The sequence below is a fragment of the Schistocerca nitens genome, chromosome 3 (genome assembly GCF_023898315.1).
Source record: "Schistocerca nitens isolate TAMUIC-IGC-003100 chromosome 3, iqSchNite1.1, whole genome shotgun sequence".
Taxonomy (NCBI): domain Eukaryota; kingdom Metazoa; phylum Arthropoda; class Insecta; order Orthoptera; family Acrididae; genus Schistocerca; species Schistocerca nitens.
In genome coordinates, this window is record NC_064616.1 from 404151544 (window position 1) to 404165571 (window position 14028).

Consider the following 14028-nt stretch of genomic DNA (forward strand, 5'->3'; position numbering starts at 1 on the left):
GTTCATAACGGGTGGCAGGAACAAAGAATCCAGGGAAATTCTTTTAAGTGCTTTATCTGAAAACTACCTTGAGCAGTTAAACAGAGAACCGACTCGTGTCGATAACATATTAGACCTTCTGGTGACAAACAGACCCGAACTATTTAAAACAGCTAACGCAGAACAGGGAATCAGCGATCATAAAGCGGTTACAGCATCGATTATTTCAGCAGTAAATACAAATATTAAAAAGGGTAGGAAGATTTTTCTGTTTAGCAAAAGTGACAAAAAGCAGATTTCAAAGTACCTGACGGCTCAACACAAAAGTTTTGTCTCAAGTACAGATAGTGTTGAGGATCAGTGGACAAAGTTCAAAACCATCGTACAATATGCGTCAGATGAGTATGTGGCAAACAAGATTGTAAGAGATGGGAAAGAGCCACCGTGGTACAACAACCGAATTAGGAAACTGCTGCGGAAGCAAAGGGAGCTTCACAGCAAACATAAACATAGCCAAAGCCTTGCAGACAAACAAAAATTACGCGAAGCGAAATGCAGTGTGAGGAGGGCTATGCGAGAGGCGTTCAATGAATTCGAAAGTACAGTTCTATGTACTGACTTGGCAGAAAATCCTAAGAAATTTTGGTCTTATGTCAAAGCGGTAGGTGGATCAAAACAAAATGTCCAGACACTCTGTGACCAAAATGGTACGGAAACAGAGGATGACAGACTAAAGGCCGAAATACTAAACGTCTTTTTCCAAAGCTGTTTCACAGAGGAAGACTGCACTGTAGTTCCTTCTCTAGATAGTCGCACAGATGACAAAATGGTAGATATCGAAATAGACGACAGAGGAATAGAGAAACAATTAAAATCGCTCAAAAGAGGAAAGGCCGCTGGACCTGATGGGATACCAGTTAGATTTTAGACAGAGGACGCGAAGGAACTTGCCCCCCTTCTTGCAGCGGTGTACCGTGGGTCTCTAGAAGAGCGTAGCTCTCCAAAGGATTGGAAAAGGGCACAGGCCATCCCCGTTTCAAGAAGGGACGTCGAACAGATGTGCAGAATTATAGACCTATATCTCTAACGTCGATCAGTTGTAGAATTTTGGAACACGTATTATGTTCGAGTATAATGACTTTTCTGGAGACTAGAAATCTACTCTGTAGGAATCAGCATGAGTTTCGAAAAAGACGGTCGTGTGAAACCCAGCTCGCGCTATTCGTCCACGAGACCCAGAGGGCCATAGACACGGGTACACAGGTAGATGCCGTGTTTCTTGACTTCCGCAAGGCGTTCGATACAGTTCCCCACAGTTGTTTAATGAACAGAGTAAGAGCATATGGACTATCAGACTAATTGTGTGATTGGGTTGAAGAGTTCCTATATAACAGAAAGCAGCATGTCATTTTCAATGGAGAGAAGTCTTCCGAAGTAAGAGTGATTTCAGGTGTGCCGCAGGGGAGTGTCGTAGGACCGTTTCTATTCACAATATACATAAATGACTTTGTGGGTGACATCGGAAGTTCACTGAGGCTTTTTGCAGATGATGCTGTGGTGTATCGAGAGGTTGTAAGAATGGAAAATTGTACTGAAATGCAGGAGGATCTGCAGCAAATTGACGCATGGTGCAGGGAATGGCAATTGAATCTCAATGTAGACAAGTGTAATGTGCTGCGAATACATAGAAAGAAAGATCCCTTATCATTTAGCTACAATATAGCAGGTCAGCAACTGGAAGCAGTTAATGCCATAAATTATCTGGGAGTAAGCATTAGGAGTGATTTAAAATGGAATGATCATATAAAGTTGATCGTCGGTAAAGCAGATGCCAGACTGAGATTCATTGGAAGAATCCTAAGGAAATGCAATCCGAAAACAAAGAAGTAGGTTACAGTATGCTTGTTCGCCCGCTGCTTGAATACTGCTCAGCAGTGCGGGATCCGTACCAGATAGGGTTGATAGAAGAGATAGAGAAGATCCAACGGAGAGCAGCGCGCTTCGTTACAGGATCAGTTAGTAATCGCGAAAGCGTTGCGGAGATGTTGGATAAACTCCAGTGGAAGACTCTGCAGGAGAGACGCTCAGTAGCTCGGTACGGGCTTTTGTTGAAGTTTCGTGAACATACCTTCACCGAAGAGTCAAGCAGTATATTGCTCCCTCCTACGTATATCTCGCGAAGAGACCATGAGGATAAAATCAGAGAGATTAGAGCCCACACAGAGGCATACAGACAATCCTTCTTTCCAGAACAATACGAGACTGGAATAAAAGGGAGAACCGATAGAGGTACTCAAGGTACCCTCCGCTACACACCGTCAGGTGGCTTGAGGAGTATGGATGTAGATGTAGATGTAGATGTAGAAAATGAGGAATTTTCGTAAATCTGAATGTGATTGATGCTATCTGACTGGAACAATATTTATTTGTATATGATTTACTGTAACTGAAAGTGTCTCCCTGAACGCTGGTCGACTGCATCTAACTTGATACAATGAAGGTATCAAATATAAACAATGATTACTTAAACACTCAAATTAATTCTCAAAAATGTTTATTAAACAATATACAAATTCTACTATGAAAACCGTGACATTTATGTTTCCAAACTCAGGTGTAAGGTTAAGAGGATACCAGTGTTACTTTCTCATCTATGAATTTACTACTTACCCACTTGAGAATTTACACTTTCATAAAGTGTAACGGTAATTACGATCTATGTAATCCTACAAATTCCTGGCCCGAACAATGGTTGGAAGTTGGTTACTATCCCGACGTTCACACATTCAGTACAAGAACGATGAACTTGAGACAGGCGAACATTCTGAATTTCACAAGTGTGAAATCGAATTGAACTACTCTGCCAGTGCTCCGAATTATGCTAGCCATAAATATTGTATTGTTCCGCCGAGCTGTACTCTGCAGAAGTGCTGGCTCCTTCGTAAAAACGATGTTGTCAGCATCCACTCGCAACTCAAAGATGTTGCGAACTCAACCACGATGCAACGCTAAGTCTATCCGTCATTTATTGCTGCCGTCCCCGAATTCGATCTGGACGCCTCCGCGACCTCCATAACTGAACCGCAAGTTTGGTAGCGGACACTTCCGCTACCAAACCCAAAGTACGTCTCACATGACGCTCACTTACGCTTTCCTAATTCCTTTCAGCCAAACAGTGCTAAGTGCCAATTCCAAAATTAACAAGCACTGCCATCCAATCGCGAGGAATCCCTGCAATTAGAGAATCCCACCAAAATCAGGCGTCTCCTTCAGACGCCAACCACAACATGAATATCTCCCCTACTACTAAAAAAACTTTGACTTCAGCTCTGCGCTCTTTGCGTCACGCACTATTACTCAAGTCGCAACTGAGGACTTCAGAAATAAAAAAGAGTCACTACGTGGCTTAAATTTGTTTCTTGTAACCCTTCTTCCTCCTGCACTTAGTACTACGCGTGTCTCCAGCTGGAAGTTAGGCTGTACAGTCGTGTATGTTGTCAATAGCCTGCCGCCCCATCTGTTCCACTGACAACTGTTCTTTTGCGCTTCTATGGCATGGAAACGGTGCTTTTCCTAACGTGAGTTTCCATTTAGAATTATGCCTACTTTTACCTGCCAAAGGCTGTCAAAGTGTGCAATGAGAATTTAGAAACACAATGTATAGATAGATCATACGTCGAATGAAGCACCACTCAATGAAACGTCGCTCTTGCTTCAGAGTGTGTTATTTCGATCAGAACGCCTGGAGAAGTTTCTGCTCATTAACTACAGAAGGCTTATACGCTACCGAGAAATAAATGACGACATTCTTAGCAGCCCGGGATATTCCCAAGAAAAAGTGCTACAGATGAAATCACAGAAATCAAATAACAAGTGATACTTGTGACCGGAGCAGCAGAATAATGCTTTCAACTGAAAGTACTTGTATCGAGATGTGAAAAGATAAGATAAACGCCGAACGTGCCTTTCGATAGTAGGAAACTCTCTTCCAGGCGTAAGGAAAACCAGTCAGATACAAATAAATCAGTTGCTTCAAGCTGGTAAAAGGAGTGTTAGGTCTCCTCACAATAAGCGGCTAGAGGAAAATTCAGAAAAGAACACGACTCAGGTTGTGACTTAAGTTACAATGTTTTCATTCACAGTCGTTCTTTAAAAGAAAGGTTATACGCCTCCATCTGTCTCCGTAAACGATATGACAGCTCTAAAGGGTCATCCTTTTTATATGACTTCACGATACATCCTGTAAGAGTGACTGAAATACAAGTGAAAGTAGAATGATATTCGTTATTATCGTAATCGTCATCGTCAGCAGTTTGACATCGACTGGTGGATAAATTACTCGTCTAATCTTACCGGACTTTCGACACGCACCCAAGTTCTTCTTGCATGCTTTAAAATGTCTGTCAAATAATAGTGATTGTCAGTGCTAAAATGTTGTGCTGTAGGGCGCATTGCAATGAAGATGTAGCGTGTGACAGTGCTCCACTTGTAAGAATACTGCAGTGCACGACATTACTATGTCTCCCTCCCCCCTCCCCCCCTCCTTTTTTTCCGGGCGCAAACACGACGGCGCTGCCATCCTCGTCAGTTCGCTTTGTGTTGTCAGGTAATGTTTTAAATGTTTTAAATTCAGTTGCATTCTTCATGTCTTCCCATACCTTTTTAACAGTTTCGTCCTCTTAGAAAACAAAATCCGCTAATACGCTACTAAACAAAATGTCAGTTTCATACACTATTGTGAATCTGGACGTTGTATTCCAATGCAGTCAAAAGATAGCAGTAGATTTTAGATAATTTTAGTCATCTCTTCATTTTAACCCCTCTTAACCATACACAAAGATGAAAATTTCTGAAGATTTTTATTTCCAACTCGGTGGAACAACTCTAACCAAAAGCAGTCAGCTCATTTTTTTTTCCTTTTTATTTAATAGGGTTCGGAACCCGAGGGTCCTTACACCAAATTACATAACATTTCGTATATCTAGCAACACACGAGCGTAATAAGACAAAACATCTGCCACGGAAGCAATAAAGACCCCACAACATGAGAAAATACAATTGAGTATAGAGCATGAATTCACGTTTCGCGTTACAAGCACTAGGTCATTAGTAAGCTATAGATAATGGAAGATTTACAAATAGCCTTATGCATAACTATTTCACAACATACATTGAGAAATAAAAGAGGAAAACGCAATTTGCAATGTATATATAATATTACAATTACATTACAATTTACAGTATTGTAAAACATTATTGACAATGATGTGTCACCTGCACATACATAAATATGTGAGAACAATGGTTAGGACATTGCATGCTGGATGTCAATCTCAGTTTTGATTATTGACGCGTTAATAGCACCAGTTTAGGACGTTTATGTTGTGCTGGCCATTGAGGCCATACCTGATGTTTGTAGAGATGCGAAGATGGGGCATGTCACCATGTGGGACAAGCATACAACATGACTGGTCGTATTACAGATTTATAAAGTAGGTGACTGTTTTCCCAGTTTGGAGAAATACTATCGGAATCGGAACTAAGTCTTCCCACTGGATTTCGTCATTAAGTTGGTATCCATGTACTGGCACGTCTTTGTTTATTAAGGGATACGAGGTAGCTAATACACTGTGTACTTTGTTCGCGAAGTCGGTTATATATTTCTTAAAGGTGAAATATTTGCCGAGGAGAACTCCAAGACATTTGGCGGAAATAGTCCAAGCAATACCCTCATTGTATAGCAGAAATGGGGTATGTAAAGCGTGCATTTTTCTTGTATACAGTCAGCTCAGCCAAGCTATTGCAAACTTCCCGCGCTTTCTTCCCAGCACTTACACACACTCATCATCCTGATTCTAGACAGTGGCTGGACCCGCGGCATCAGACGAGCATTCTTTGATAATTGCTTTGACAAAGCAGCAAAAATTACTATTCATTTTGAACCCAAAGTATCAGGTCGAATCATCTCACGGGTAATCACCTCGGAGCCAGTCTCAAATCTGTGACGGAAACTGTTTCCGTTGCGGTTGCACAAGGTATTGCCAGTGATGTTCTAGGCTAATTATGAAACACCACTTAAGCCGGCCGGTGTGGCCGTGCGGTTCTAAGCGCTTCAGTTTGGAACCGCGTGACCGCTACGGTCGCAGGTTTGAATCCTGCCTCGGGCATGGATGTGTGTGATGTCCTTAGGTTAGTTAGGTTTAAGTAGTTCTAAGTTCTAGGGGACTGATGACCTCAGATGTTAAGTCCCATAGTGCTCAGAGCCATTTGAACCATTTGAAACACCACTTATAGATCAAACATGGGCGTGACAGTACACGGATATCAACATAATGAGGAAACCCAGTTCTTAGTTAGGATTTCGATAGCATTTCATCCGTTTATCTAATGTAGAGGGTAACCTAATATGCTGGAAGACGTTTACGGAAATGCGACTGAAAACACTCGTGCACAAACAGACGGTCCAACGAAAACAAGTACAAGACACACGTGCTTTGTCTTTGTGACATCCTGTATCTCAGCTAAATTGCTGTGCTACAGTGTGACACAATACCTGCACGTTTGTTCTAGCGTAGTCGTTTGAAGAGAGCGATAAGGAACGTGGCACAAGTAAGTTTAGAGCCACAGTCGGATCTCCGTGTCTCAAGCACATTCAGAGATGTTATGGGAAATAGAGGATTATGTGACTTCAAATAATTATTCAGATGACAAAAATTACCCTTACGAAGCTCTTCCATAATGTTGGAGAAAATTGTGGATTTAGTTCAGGACAGTGTAGCACTTCAAGTCGGAATATCTGATTTGAAGACACAACATACTCTTGTAAACATATAGATGGTCCACACACTCATACATTTAGTAATTTTTTACTAAGAAACACATTTAAACCATTCAGTAGCGAATGTTATTCCCACTGGAGGAATTTCGCTCCTGCATTAAGCCCCATTCGTATACTTACCTAAGCTTTTGTTTTCAAATGTTGGTATAATTTATCTTTCCATCTCGATTTCCGAAATACGCATTTTAGGAAATCTTAATAATAAAATACATCTGCTGATTTTATTTCAAGAAAGTATTTGCGAATCTACATGTCAAGCACAGCTTCATCTTTGGGTCTTCAGTTGGCTACCGCAGAACCTTATTTATAAGGAATATAAGAAAATCACTGTAGAATACATTTAGACATCGTTAAAACTTGTACTGCATTTGCGTATCTTACTGGTTATCTTGCACATGTCTCTGTAATAACGTACCTTCCTGATGTTCCTCATGTATTTACATTAGAGTATGTTCATATGTAATTTTCAAAGCCGACACTACATATTCGAAAGAAGATCGCGGAATATGTTAGACAGCTACAACATAATATTTACATATTCAATGGAAAAATAACAATAATAATATTGTCCCCCGTCCGCTCCGAGGGCTCGGTCAGTGAGCGCTTCGAGAGCATATCAAGACGGGATTTATTCGGGCATAGCTAAGCAGGGGTTCCTGAGCTGTGGCCTGGTAACGCCGCCGATATTCTGTGCTTCAGTGATCACTGTGAGGCGTGACGATGTGTCTTTCGGAGAATGGGAGTTCTGATTTAACTGTCCCGATAGCGAGGATGCCATAAACTTTTATAAACAAAACAAAAACGAAAGAAGAAAATTCTGTCTCAAGGTGTGCTGAGCGCCAATGGTATGGATGGTATTGATGGTATGGATGGCTGTTGAAGCACAACAGTCGTTACCGAGCAACCTCTAAGTAATAACACTGATGGTTACAATATCCGCGTTTATACCTTGTTTGCATCTTCACAATACAATATCCTTCATATATGCTTGCGTGTCTGAAGGAACGGACACTGTCCTAGACGATTAGTGCTTTGGTAAACATTACGAAACAGATGTCAGCTGTTTGCGACGTATGAAAATTTGTGCCGGACTGGGACTCGAACCCAGATTTCCTGCTCCTCGCGAGCAGTCGCCCTAACCACTTCGGCTGTCCCAGCACGCCTCCAGGAGCGATACCAAATTCCATATGTCTCGTAGTTACAACTCTCATGATAGCACTATTCGTCATTACCGCACAGAGAGAGAAATATTGTATGGTAATTTTAGCTTGTTGAGGTGCAGACACATCATTGATGGTTACAATGTCTGTGTTAATACTGTGTCTGTATCTTCACAGCACTGTCCTTCAGACATGCATTTCTGCCTTATTGTGAGTGGAGTCTCGCGTTCCTGTCGCACATGCTTACGGCGATGAAGCTGCAACTGCAGGCATCTGCTACGGAGCGCGGGCCTGTCTGTTGCCCAGAGTCAGTTTTTTATTTGACATCCCACTTCACAGTTCTTGCATTGTACAAGCCTTATCTGCCGTTACGATGGCATAAACTATCGCTCATTGTCGCGGAATGTTGTGTACATTTTTCCAAAAGCCATTATCACAGTTTTTTTCTCTACTGTTCACTGTTATATATCCTACACTGTGGTCTTTACGACTACTACTAATTGTCACTGTACATTCGATCCTTGACACTATTCTAGAGATTGCTTCTGTCATATATTCACCGTTCATTTCAATTATTCAGTGTTACAGCCTACATCCATCCGTATTCATCTCATCAAGGGATGCCGTATATAAGATTCTCCTTGCGTTGGCAAGACGTGTCCTGGCCCCTAGCTGTGACAGAGCAACCTTACAAGTGAAGTTGTCATTGGAGATGTGCAAATCGATGTGGTGCTATAATGGTGATAACTGGAGGAAATCCCTAACTACATGGCTGGCTTGCGCTAAAGAGCACACAGTTTAACTTTTTTAAGGGATGCCATTTAATGATTTCAGAGTTTTCAATTACATCACATTTCACTGTTCCCTAAATACGTTGCACAAGATATGTGTCATCCATATAATTCTGCCATTGTGGGCAGATTACTTTTTAATTACTTTCAACGCACATCTGCGACTGCACTATGGACTGGCCCGCGACTATGCAATCATAAATAATACTTTTAATGATAATTATCACCAACTAACGAGAGCTACTGGAAGTTCGACCATCTACCGTGGCCACCACTCCCAGACTGCTTTTACACTGAAGAGCCAAATAAACTGGTACACCTACCTAATATACTGTAGGACCCTCGCGAGCACGCAGTAATGGTCAAGAGTGCCATTTCATTTCATAGAAGGACCCCATTGATTGCCATCCGCGGCACTCTTACGGGGCATTCACCGGCTATATTCTACGCCCTATTTTGTCGTCCTTCATGGCAAGCCATCCTGGGCTTACACTTTAGCAAGATAAATTCCGTCCGCACATGGCGAGAGTTTCTATTGCTTGTGTTCGTGCTTGCCAAACTATACCTTGGCCAGCGAGGTCGCCGGATATCTCCCCTATTGACAACGTTTGGAGCATTATGGGCAGGACCCTCAAACCATCTCGGGATTTTGACAATGTAACCGGGCAAGAATCTGGCAGCATATCCCTCATGAGAACATCCAACAACTCTATCAATCAATGCAAAACCGAGTTACTGCTAGCGTGAGGGCCAGAGGTGAACTAAGGCTTTACTGACCTGCTGAATTTGTGAAGCTCTTTCTCTTGAATAAATCGTCCTGTTTCTCTGAATTATTCTGAAATTGTAGTCATTTGTTGGCCTTTACATGTACACCACATCTACTGATTTCCGTCCATACGGATAATTCCTTCGTTGTGAATGGTTTTTATTTTTTATTTTTATTTATTTATTTTTTTGTTTAGAGTGTATTTGGAGTGGCCTGTTCTAGCTGCGTCAACCTGTATATAGGATGCAAATGCTATCCCATACCTCTGGAATTACTGGCTGAGCATTCATGGAAACTTTGACTCGTGTTATTTTTAAATGGTTATGACTTTTTGGGGTGCATCAAAATGAGAGGTATATCATCTATATATTATAAGTTCTGTTTTGTTTTTTAACCTCTTAAGATAGCAACATTAATGCTTTCTTCTTTTAGTTCTGTTGTAGATCCTGAAGGTAATTTTGTTCAACACAGTTAAATAAACATTACTACATCATATGATCGCTCTCCAAATGGTCATTTCATTTCAAATTCTGCTCAATGTCTTTGGAATTCCAAACTGTTCCATGACTTCTCAACCACCACCTACAACTGAAGTAGATCGGGCTCTGTGGCTTTCCAGATGTGCTCAATGCGATCGAGGGGTGACCACACAAACACCTTCATGCCGGTGAGCTGCCTCAACAAAGTGACATAATTCTGGGCTGGTAAGGTGGTGCACTGTGTTGATGAAGACAAAGGTAGCCTGCAGAGAACTGTAGGTGAACAAAATGACGCACGTTACACAACAGATGATTCCTGTGTCACTCGCTGATGAGAGAAATAATCCCTGACACGGCAATATCCCTACCACCTATCTGAAAGGCGGGATGCCTCGCTCCATAAGAAGGGTGGAAACAGATCACGTATCAAGTCCAAATCTGACATCTGTATGGAGAATGAAGAAACAGTGTATATCCTTTGGTACAAAACACATTCTAACTGCCAGAGTAAGAAAATTTTAACTTCTTGCAAAGAAGAAAATAGCAAGCAGCCATTGCTATTAATGCTGTACACATAAATAAAGCTGTTACCGGTTTCGAACCGACATGTTCATATTCAAACGCCGTCACGTTTATACCACATTTCCCTTTGTTTACATTAGTTGTTGGCATGTTTTTGCAACAACTAACGTAAACACCAAGAAATATAATTGCTGTGTACATAGTTCGGCGTAGTCAGCGCGTACACAACTTTCCCACTAGAGCGCGCCCCGCTAACAAGGGAACTTCCTCATCGCACCCCCCTCAGATTTAGTTATAAGTTGGCATAGTGGATAGGCCTTGAAAAACTGAACACAGATCAATCGAGAAAACAGGAAGAAGTTGTGTGGAACTATGAAAAAAATAAGCAAAATATACAAACTGAGTAGTCCATGTGCAAGATATGCAACATCCAGGATAATGTTGGCGCAGGAGTGCCGTGGTCCCGTGGATAGCGTGAGCAGCTGCGGAACGAGAGGTCCTTCGTTCAAGTCTTCCCTCGAGCGAAAATATTAATTTTTTATTTTCAGACAATTATTATCTGTCATGTGACGCACATGCCGTCAGCAGTGTCGTATAGAATATATCAGTCGTGTTTTCCTGTGGAGGAATCGGTTGACCTATGACCTTCCCATCAAATGTTTTCGTTTCCCATTGGAGAGGCGCGTCCTTTCGTCTACTAATCGCACGGTTTTGCGGTGCGGTCGCAAAACGCAGACAGTAAACTTATTACAGTGAACAGAGACGTCAATGAACGAATGGACACACCATAACTTTGCGAAAATAAAGAAAGTAAAATTTTCACTCAATGGTATACTTGAACCAAGGACCTCTCATTCCAGAGCTGCCCACACTAACCACGGGACCACGGCGCTCCTCAGTTCAGACTATCCTTGATGTTGTATATATTGCACACGCACTACTCAGTTTGTATATTTTGCTTACTTTTTTCATAGTTCCATGCAACTTCTTCCTGTTTTCTCGATTGATCTGTGTTCAGTTTTTCAAGGCCTATGCACTGTGCCAACTTATAACTAAATCTGAGGGGGTTGCGATGGGGAGGTTCCCTTGTAAGCACAACAGCGCAGGCGCAGCGCTCGTCCGTCTCCGCACTACGAGATGGTGCTGCCATAGAGACGGACCAAATCCTGCTTCCGCCGATCTGCGTATTAATATGTAACGCAGCCAATGAGATTGCTGCTTACGTAGAACCTTTTCTCCTCGCGGATCACACTCGCGTAGTGATACATGAACGCGAGAGGTGTTATAACAAGTGAACAGACCTCCGATTAGTCAGTCTGCATTTGTCTACATTTGTCTGTACCAGTCTATAGTCAAGTTTCCGTCTGCGCCTAATAAGATTACCATATTCATGTACATAGCCATGAAGATAAATGTATATACACTTTTGTCAAGTATCAGAGATATATGTGAGGATAAGATTAACGTACCAATACCAAAGGAACTTCAGATTGTCAATTGTAAATAGCATCCGGAACCAAGTTAAGTAATTTTTATGCTTGTTATTATTTTTAATAAATGGGTGTGAAAATTAATCAAGTTCTGTTTAAAGTGGGTTACAGTCAATCTGCTACTCTAAGCATGCAAGGGGCATTTATATCGTTTGACCTAACGGCGGAAGATAAACACGCCACGATAAGACCACGAGACATATTGCTGACACTCGCCTACTTCGTTAGAGCGACATGTCAAATAATCTGATGGTGTGTGTACTGAAGGTCTTACAGTACATGCACCACAATAATATAAACGTTGTCAGTCGTCTGAAGACGAACCTTTCGGTTAGAATCCGGCGACTTAGCTATTTGTGTAAATAAACGGAATTATTAACATTCCTGGGTGCTTTTTTTCTACTTTGTAAGAGTGAATGTTTGTTTTATATACAGGCAAAGTCTCGAAAATGTCAGTTTTTGTTTCGAATGCCATTAATTACGAGGGTACTACTTTTTATTTGTGGTAATACAAGTACAAAAATACAGCATTATGTTTTTAACATGTAGAACTGTAATCAATAAAAACCACTTCTCATATCTTTTAAACTTTGGGACGCCAGAGGGCAGAGGGAAGTACTGCGTGGCACAAAGACCATGCGCCACCTTCTAACGCTTGACTGAAAGACTTTCTCAACAGCTTGGCACCTAGATCAAGTCTATGAATATGCAGCAGAGTGTCAAGAAGACAATAACAATGAAAACGCGTTTTGTGAAGAAAGTGCGGTGGAATGTTTCAATACTCACTCTTCATACGGTTTTCGGCGTACTCATGTCCTGTAGGGGTCGTATACCAACAGAAATCGCGACATATGTCGTTACACGACATTTTTCCATTATTTGAGTGTCAAATGGCTGTGTTGTTTTGTCTACACTAATATCTATGCCTGTGACGTCAGAGATGCGCATGTGGAGCGGAAGGTTGCTCTACACCACAGCGAAGAGGTACTGTGTACCGTGTACCTGCGGCCGTTTTGGTCTTCCGCGCGCCGCACCGCCGGAGGTGAAAGAGCGCTGGCACGCCTGAGCCGGCACTAGGCAGCAGGTAAACAGCGCTACGTCGTCACTGCCGCCCGTTTCTGATTCGCCTATTTCCACTAATGGCAAGCAATTAAGCAAACGCCAGTTAGCGAAAACATCCTGAGGAAGGCCATTTGCAACAGTGGCCGAAACGTCGAAGAATTTTATACGCTGACAATGCGGTTACACACTCAGAAGTATTTAATTGACTGAATGCTTAGTTTGTTTATCTTGTTCAATTCCAACCTCGAATCACCGTTGTTCCCTGTGTCAAAACTTTAGTTTAGGAACGTCCGTAATCTGTATTATTTTACCCCCTAAAGGTTTGTTCAAATGTGTGTGAAATCTTATGGGACTTAACTGCTAAGATCATCAGTCCCTAAGCTTACACACTACTTAACCTAAATTATCCTAAGGACAAACACACACACCCATGCTCGAGGGAGGACTCGCAAAGTCCATGACTGCAGCGGCAGCGCCTGAGACCGCTCGGTTAATCCCGAGCGGCCCTAAAGGTTTAGGGCAAACTGTATGAATGGTGGTCAATACAAAACATCAAGTTCTGTTGCGTGATTCAAGCAGATACTTGAAAGTGTTATCCACTTTCATCGACATGCTGTTAATGAATTTCTCGTAAACAAAGGATTCTGCACTTATAAAACTCATCACAGACTCTGCTGTTGGACTGCGTTTTCCAAATAAAACCCAAAATGTGTTTTCGGAATATAATGACAACGAAATCCAAATAGCAAAGAGATCATTAGACAATTATCCGAAACGAATTCTAACACCAGAAAACATTGCTCTAATGAAAGATAGCCTGTAGAAGTGTCCCAAAAATTTGTAACGCCGATTATCTGCGTAAGTGTGTAAGTGGGAATAAAAAAAATCGTTGTGTCAGAACATTATAAAAAAGGACCTACATATTTATTCTATCAAATTTT